The following is an 8,830-nucleotide window of genomic DNA, read 5'->3' as shown; positions in this document are numbered from 1 at the left end:
CAAATAATGTTTCAAACTGCTTTTAACTTTATTTAAAAAAATGAACCTTATGAAACTTTATGAACAAAATATTTTGATGCCTTTTAGAAAACTCAGAAGATTTATGGAAAAAATCATATTCACACTGTAAAGCTTTGAATATATAATATGATTTTATCCTATCCTTTTAACTTTCTAAAGTTGCAAATAAACTATCAGTAGATTTTTCTGTATAAACACTGTTAGCGATTCAAGGTTCCTATGGCTACAGAGATCTTGCAGTTCGCATGCACAGTTTGGAGGATAGTGGAAATTTTGAATGAAAATTATTTCTAAGCTATCTCAATTTGTTATTATCTTCTATTAAAGCATTTTGTCATTAGTGCATATTATGTGTCAACACTGTAAAGAGCAAATAAAAGCAGTAAATAAAATTTGCAAAGATTTGTTTTAACAGATTTTGACTTGTAAATCTCATTCTCACTGTTTGAATCCTCCTGTACTGCAGGTAGGACACTGAGATTTCATCCCAGTGCAAGTTTTCTACAAATCTCTCCTCAGGCCACGGTCACTGCAAGGGGAATGCATTAGGCAGCAGGACTGAAATGTGTTGAAGCCATTCTTGATTTCTTTTTTTGTGCTATGAGTGGCAGAAATATATAGGATATGGCAGTGCAGCTTTTCATTTACACAATTTAAGGGGCAAAATATTTTCATGGTGTTTTTCCATGCTTTTGCTTAATGAGAACATCCCTGCCTTGGTAGCTGAGTTCTGCCTTTGCAATTTCTTTCACAGACTTCTGCAGCGAAGTGACTTGAGCGCCAGTGCCTGCAGCGCCTTGCTGGCTGCAGCTGGGCAGCACCAAGCGGCTGCGGGAGGGCCAGCTGGAGTAACTGCAGAATTAAGGCCATCATTTAAAAGCAGGTGGGGCACAGCCTCCCTCTTTTTACCTCTGCACCAGGAGCGTGAGCTGTGCAGTGATGCTGCTTTTGGTGGGGGCCTTAATCCTGCCCAGGCTGCAAGCTGGGGCGGCGCTTCTGGAGCCCGTCGGTGCTCCAAGCGAGGGCGGCCTCCTCAAATGCATGCAGAATGGCAAAGGATGGTGAAAGGTATTGTGTGCTGGAAGGCAGCCAGGGCAGCACTAACAGAGAGGGCGTGAGTGCATGGGAAGAGGCAATGGCTAGTGCTTTCTGCCCTGGTAGCTTATTGCGGTACTCGTGCCCCCTTACTGCATGTGGGGTTGATATCCTAGCTGTTAAGGCCATTTGTGGGGTTGACATCCTAGCTGTGAAGGCCATTTTCTCACAGTTATTTCACTGCAGCCTGGCCAGGCCATGTCAGCTAATTGCATGTATGGGTTTGGGGATGTCACCTCTTCCCTTTTGAACAGCTGGAGAGTGCTCTGCCAAAGCCTGCTCGCGTTTGCCTCTGGCCACCATGGCACAGCCTGGCCACTGGGGTCTCAGCATTTCTTTGTTAGATTTTCCCCTTGCCTACAGCATGTTGCTGGACCTTCTTTTCTCCCTAAATTCTATCATTTTCTTCTTGACTATCTGCCCAAACTAAATTTATGCAACAACCAAGTTACCAGCTCCTTATTTTAGTGCTAATTGGCATTTGACCAGATACTCCAAAGTTATGCAGCATAATAAGAGATGAATTCATGATTCAGAGCATTCATTTTTAATCTTAAAATCAAAACAGTTGTTGTTTATACTAATGTGACTTCAGACAAGTAAACTGGGCTTCTGGAAGGACTGTGGTGGGGAAAGCTTTGGAGTCCCTCCTCTCCCAGCACTTCCTATTTTTTTTATAAATTATTCTAGCTGTTGTACATATTTTTTTTCTTCACCGCGTCATTCAAACACAAGGGTATTGGTTGTTCCTAGTATCTGCATAACCATTTATTATCTTTGGACTGTTTGTACCATCATCTACCCCTTGCACTTTTCTTGAAAATGTTGTGGCAAGCAGTGCTCCAGGTGGGCAGAAATCTCTCTCCTTCCCTCCCAACCACCAGATAGGTCACTGTAACCTTTCTAGCTAAGAGCGTTGTACTTATTATGCAGTTCACTTCTGTCGGGTAAACTTCTTAGGTCCATGTATTTCTTGCTTACATTTCTGTAAATTTAAAATGACTCAATAGGCTCAACAATCCATTCCTATTTAATGGAAATTCAACTCAATTTTCCTCTTTCTACGAAGTGGTTGGGTCTCCAAGGCACACAGAAAAGACCATGTAATGATCTTGTATATCTGAAGCTTGATTTCTGAGTTCTTTTGTAGTGCTACAGATCCCTGTAAAAAATACCGCACACTAGTGCTGCATAAAAAACAGTAGGTACTTCTATCCTGCTTTACTTTTAACTACCTATTATTAGAAATTAATATTTCTAGAGTTTTTACGTTAAATTTTGTGTTGGTGGCTATCATGAAAGCATTGTCCAAAATCATGTAATTTGCCTGCAAACAGGCTTTGTGTTTTTTACATTAATGAGCCCCTATTCTTGCCATTATTACCAAGCTTATATCCACCTCTTGTACCTGATTTTCTACTGTTTCCTGGTCAGGCTGTTCTTATTTGCCCCAGTCTGAGGAGTCTGAGCTAATTTTGTCACTTCTGCATAAGTACTGAAGAATATTGCACTGTACACATACTTCTCTCTCCCTTAAGCTCACAGGGGAGAGAAATCTCTCCCTGTCCTGTTTCTTTGACGTAAGCATGCAATTTTACCAGAGATGAACTACCCTTTCTGGCACTTAGGTGATCTCACAAAATGGCCTCTATTTTATGAAAATCTGTAAAATGTATCCATAAAAAAAATTTATCATGATATTCTGATACTTCTAACAACTGATGACTGGATAATGATGTTCAGTCACTTACTGGTCTGAGGTCTGCACATTCATCCTATTTGATCTGTGAGGAAATCTGTAAGAGTAGCATAGGTAGGGTTTTTTTTTTTTTTGTGGAAGTGGGTGTAAGTGGCACCTCAGAAGTATTTACATCTTGTTTTTTCCCCTCTCTAGTCAAAATTTGACACAACAAAACCTAAATATAGATGCCAAAGCATTCTGAGGACAACAGGAAATACAATATGTGATGAGGTAGAAAAGATGGAGCACAAAAATATGAATAATGTGAATGTATTTTCAGTTACTGATAACTTACATGAGTGTAACATTTGATGTACATAGTGCACCTGATAATATAACACATTTACTTCCAAAAGGTCTTTGTTCTCTTGAATTCTAACCCAGAGTGCTTTCAAATTCCCCATGTATGTAATGCCTACAACTTTAAGTCTACCTCTTAATCTCTTTGGGCAGTGGAAAAGGCTCCCCAGGGCAGTGGTCATGGCACCAGGCCTGCTGGGGTTTGAGAAATGTTTAGACAATGCTTTCAGATGCATGGTCTGATTTTTTTTTTTTTGGGGGGGGTGGTCCTTTGGGGACCCAGGTGTTGGACTTGATGATTCTCGTGGGCCCCTTCCAACTTGGGGTATGCTATGATTCTCCCATTGTAGCCCTCAGCTTTGTCTCGTGCCCTTCTCTGTATGTTGTTCTTAGGTGTTCTGTCTACCCTGCAGGAAACCATGGCATGAATGTTTTGCAGGATGCATGCACAGAACTCTAAACAAAACCAACAGCAGTTCTTCAGCATACAAACACCTTTTGCTGTTTGTGGAAAACTTGCGTACAAATGGCCATGCTTCCAATTTAGAAAGGCTTCTGCCCCCTTCCCCCCCCCCCCCCATTTTAAATTTAATCATTTGACATAAAACAAACATTCAGAAACTTTTTTGCTGAACTTATCCTTCATCTTCAGATTTGTTTTTCATGACCCATGTTGACAGAGCTGTGACAAACCTGGTCTGAATTCAGCTTTGATCCCACTTTGAACAGGAGGTTGGACTATAGATCTCCTAAGGTTTCCCAGCCTGAACCACCAGTCTGATAGGTATAAAATTTTTGTCCAAAAAAAATAAAAAATCAGTTGGCCAAAACATATTAAGCCAGTTAAATTAAATTTTAATCTACATACTGACTACTGAGCTAGAAAGCTATCAGAGGAAACAAAGCTTTAGCAAAATGCTTTGAGCATGAAATGCTTCAATTAAATCACTTGGACAAGCTCTCAACAGATTGAGGACAGACCTATTGGCAGCCCAGATGGGTTCAGCCCAGGATCTGCCTTCAGGAGTCTCTGAACTTCTGCCTACACAGAGAACTTCTGAGGCACCACCAGGACGAGCAATGCGGTGCAATGGTGTATGTCTGGGGTCAAGTGGAGTCCACAGCTCCTTTGTACTTCCACCTGGCTATTTTTATATAATGCACTCCACACGTGTGATCTGAGATTTCTTGCCTTGTCCTAATTGAGGGATTGTCCTTGTTCTCTGGTAACAGCCCTGTAAAACAAACTCACCCTACGGAACAAATACCTAAGATGAGACAATTGGTAGCTAAAGCTGGTTAGCAGAGACTGCTCTCGGGAACAAAGTGCTCTTTATCAGCTGAGTCAAAACAAAGCTATGTACCACTGATTTGGTATCTCTGGAAGGGGTCTCTCCAGCTATGCTCCTTTGACCTGAGATCCTATTTTGCTTTCAGTTCACACAGCAGAAGCAACAGGAAGCATGAGCTAGCCTGGATAGTAGCAGTAATGCTAAAGAAAAGAAAGGGTAAGCCTGCAAAAATCAAAACAGGTCACACATTTAGCAGAGCCCTAAATATGCGGTGATGAGGACAATATGGAGCTTAATGGAGCAAAGAGCTGACACTTTGTATTGAAGGTTTATTGAAGGTTCAAGCTATGCCTGCTTAGAAAGAATGATAGACTTAAAACAAGCATGAAAAAAAGCAAGAAAAAGACAAAAGTAAGGACATGAAGTTTAAAGCACCACTGGCACTAGAATGTGCTGAGCAGGTGGTCTGTAATTAGTATAAATAAATAGTATTAATGAAAGCTGGTTATAGAAAAAACAAACAAACAAACAAACAAAAAAAAAAAACAAAAAAAAACACATTTGGTTAATGCTAGTTCTCCATCATGAGAACAGTGGTAAAGCTGTTGGTGAGATGTAATTTCATGGGGTTTGACTTTGAGGCATTGCATAGAAAGCTTTCAGAGGCAACCCATTGCCATGCTTTAAAAATATCTTTCGTAAAAACCATTAGTTGTGTGCGAGGCTTGTATGAGCTTGAGCTCAGTTTGGAGCAATGGGCCTATTACGGGACATATCATGGACCACCTCATGAATAGAGAGGATTGATATAAATCCAGAGCTTAAAGACGGAAACTTTGCACATGTCCTACAAAATGGCAGTGTCCAATTCTACAATACTTTTGTGTTTCTTTGAAAATGGAAGCAAAGTTGGAACAAACAGCAGCAGCTAAAATTAACACAAGTTCCAACTCCTTCGCCTGTGGCTGCTGATTCCTGTTTCTAAGGAAACGGACAATAAGCTGGTGTAAAAAGACATCTGAAATACTCTATTTGAAGTGTAATACTATTGGGCTGTGCTCTGTAGGCTTTATGGTAGACTTTTCTCTGCTTTGTGACAAACTTTCCAATTGAGATAACTGGAATTTCCCTTGTAGTGCTGAAAATGTGTATTAAACAAACTTTGCCCCATTTTAATTATCTTTCAAGCATATCTTGAGGACTGCTTCTGGTCTGGTTTATTATTGCCTTATCATAAGCTTTTGCCGAAAATCAATCAGCTGTGGAGCAGGAGAGCTCACAGACCTTGTTTTAGCACACCATCCCTCCCTGAAGCATGAACTTCCCACCTTTCCCAAGCCATGGTCCCAGCCTCAGTTTCAGGTGGGTGAACATCAATGCTGGCTGGCTTGGTCTTGTCTAGCTTGAGTCTCTGTCCAGGGAGGATTAGGATGTCTTGCTCTCCTTCCAAGCAGCTCACTGTGCTTGTCCACTTGCTAAAAGGTTGACAGGGAGTTTTGGCCATGCATTGTAGCCTGGGCCATTAGGAAAATTCAATTACTTGGGCAACCACTATCTTACAGGGCAGGATACCAAGTGTTTTGTCATGTGGGAGCTTTTGCTGGAGGAGAGTGGAATTTGTCATCTCCACACAGATGGTTTAATTTGCATTCAAGTTTTGAAAGACTGCAGGGCCAATACAAGCAGATTTCAGAGCAGAATTTCAAGTGGGATTTCAAGCAGGTTGCAGAGCACAGGATGCAACAGAGAAATGAAATGGGGGAAGAGGAGAGCTTCATCCAGTATGGACTACATATGGTTAGAGAAGAGGCAGTATAGCCAGAGCTGTTTCCACTCTTATTTCTTCTGCCTCCGCCTCCCTTTACCTTCACCCTTGTTAACAAATTTAATGATCGTAGGCTGAGGGATAATTTTGCATATATATTTGTTAAGAAAAATGTAAAAGCAATTTAGATGTTTCTTCAGTGTTTTCCATTTCAGATCATTCCCTTCTGCCCCATGTCAGTGCTGCATATCCCCTTCTCATCCTCTGGTTTTATTCGGGCTTTAATCTATCATTGTTTCTCTGTAACTGTAAAAATGTCTTTCATTTCCCCCTTTCCCTGTTCCTTGCTGTTTTTCATCCAGTCTGTGTTCTCTTCCTCTGAACTTTTATCTGTGTTCTCCCTTCCTCTCTGGGCTCCCGTCTCCCACACTCCTGGTATTTATTCATTGTGCTGCCGTTTCTGTTCACACACATTTTCCTGCCTCCCTCCAAAAATGACACATTTATGAATCAACATAAAACTTGTTCCAGCTACTCTTCCAAAAAACAGTGCCATGCAGGCGGTGCCTGCTCTCCAGCCACTCTCCCTAGGTACCGGGTTTCCTGCTGGCGGTGGCTGATACTCATTTATTCATAAGCATTGTCTAGGCAATAGCTATGCTTCTCGTTCCTCAGACCCTGCTGTAAAATGCAAAGGTACAATTATCAGGTACACGCTCTTCCTATTACTAGTCATTTTTTTTTCCTACTAGTTGGCAGCTTGTTCCTATACATTTGACATAACATACATATGACATAACATTGCAGTCTTACTACTCTTACCTCTTAATCCTAGTGTCTCCTCCACTTCTGCATCTTATGCTAATTCCTCTGTTTTGTTTAAGCTCTTCAGGACAAAATTCAGGTTTTATTCTACATATATTCAGATAGCTCTAGACCCCATAAAGACTTTGGGTATTAAAATGATCTCTAGAGCAGGTCTCTGGGGGGCAGGACCCTAGTCACCATACTGTATATTACATCCTCTAATCTGCATTGAGCAGCCCCTTTTCTACCATCAAAATCTCTCCTGCTTCCACCTATGCTCACGGCTGAAGATGGAGCACAGGCAAACTCCGTTCTACCCTAGTGCTGTGCATGAGCTAAGCCTTCTTTCCATGGAAGGTGTCTGTCCCAAAGTAAGAATGCACCTCTTCATGTCACTTCATCTAGAGCATCAGGGTGGCATAGCAAGAAAATCAGCTTTATCCTTGATTTCCTTGGGAGTTCTTGAGGGTTAACACTGAACTTTTACTATATTTTAATGTAGGAGGGATTTTTAATGTGGTTGTTTCGCATGAACATACTTCAAAGGAACAGCACAGAAAATATTCTGAACTATGACTAAGAACCAGTGATCAGCAGAATAATCTCCATCTGTTTTGCAAAATCAGTTCTTATGCAGTTGGCCAATAGAAGTATTTCCAAATGAAATGGAAGCATCAAACAAACACATCTGTGATTTAGAACCTCTCAGTAGCTGGTTCATATGTGCAACAAATAATGATCAGAAAGGACATCTGTTACTGCTTTCAACAGGCAACAAGCCTAGATTTGCAAGCACCTTGTTTTGACATTAACTGATGTATGAGGAGACTAATTTTTCCGTGAAAAGGTTATTAAAGTACCTAGAGATGGTGGAAGAATTTGGAATAGCCACAAAGGTAAAACTAATTTAAGTAAAATACAGCAAATATGTACAAATGGTATGTTGTTTCCCTTTGCCAGCTTGTTTTATTACTCCAGATTTATGATGCCCATTCCTGGAGGCAGATTTTCAAAAGCAAATGATAGTGATTCCAGACCTGATCCAGTGAAGATGTGAGTACATCACTGATGTGCAAATTCAAAACCGTGGCTTGATAGGTCCTTTCTCAATGCTTGCTTTTATAGTACCTAAAACTTGCTACTTGTTTTTTTTTTTTTTTTTTTTTAAAAAACAGAATTCTAAATGTGCCTGTAATTCTTTATGCCTAAATGCATGCTTGCTCAGGTGTGAACCTAGATGTTGAATTCTGTACTAACCAGCCCCTGCATGCTCCAGGACGTGAGTACGGAGAGACCTGTTCTGCAGAGGGAGAGATGGGAGATCCTGTCGAGAAAGGAAAATATGAAAATATGGGACTTCTTATAGCACGAACTTGTCGAGGCACTTGGTGGATGACTGTAGCTATCCTGTGTGGCTGCCCTAGGAAGCCCACACCAAATGTCCCTGTGCTGGTCCAGGGATGGCCTGGTCTTGTTCTTGCTGCTGGGCTCCTACTGCTGTTCCTCTTTAAGCCTTCAGCAACACAAAACATTTGCTAAATTTTGTCTTCCGTGTCTGATTGCATATTCTCGCAGTAGCATTTTCTTCTCCTTTTCTCTCAGAAATGATTATTCTCATTAACAGGGCTGTCAAAACAATGCTTTGCCCGTTTATGTGCACTGCAGCTGAACAGTTCTTGGTAAGTTTGTCCTCTGCATTTCTGTGTTTCTTCAAATGTTGAGTTGCATGGTTCTGGGCCTTGAGAAATCTCAAAAACAAAATAAGGTGCGGGGGGGGGGGGGGGGGGGGGGGGGGGGGGGGGGGGGGGG

General features: G+C 41.3%; 1 long non-coding RNA gene across 1 annotated transcript in view; it reads left to right on the top strand.

The window, feature by feature from the left end:
- The first annotated feature begins 941 nt into the window (after positions 1-941).
- Positions 942-8,830, top strand: part of LOC118168739 — a 22,506-nt gene continuing 14,617 nt past the window's right edge. The window contains exon 1 of the long non-coding RNA XR_004751763.1: positions 942-1,089. This is a non-coding gene — a long non-coding RNA (uncharacterized LOC118168739). The remainder of the gene's footprint in view (positions 1,090-8,830) is intronic.

This window comes from Oxyura jamaicensis, chromosome 6, assembly GCF_011077185.1.
Source record: "Oxyura jamaicensis isolate SHBP4307 breed ruddy duck chromosome 6, BPBGC_Ojam_1.0, whole genome shotgun sequence".
NCBI classification, from domain to species: Eukaryota; Metazoa; Chordata; class Aves; order Anseriformes; family Anatidae; genus Oxyura; species Oxyura jamaicensis.
The sequence above is the reverse complement of the archived record's forward strand: the minus strand, read 5'-3'. Positions and strand labels throughout refer to the sequence as shown.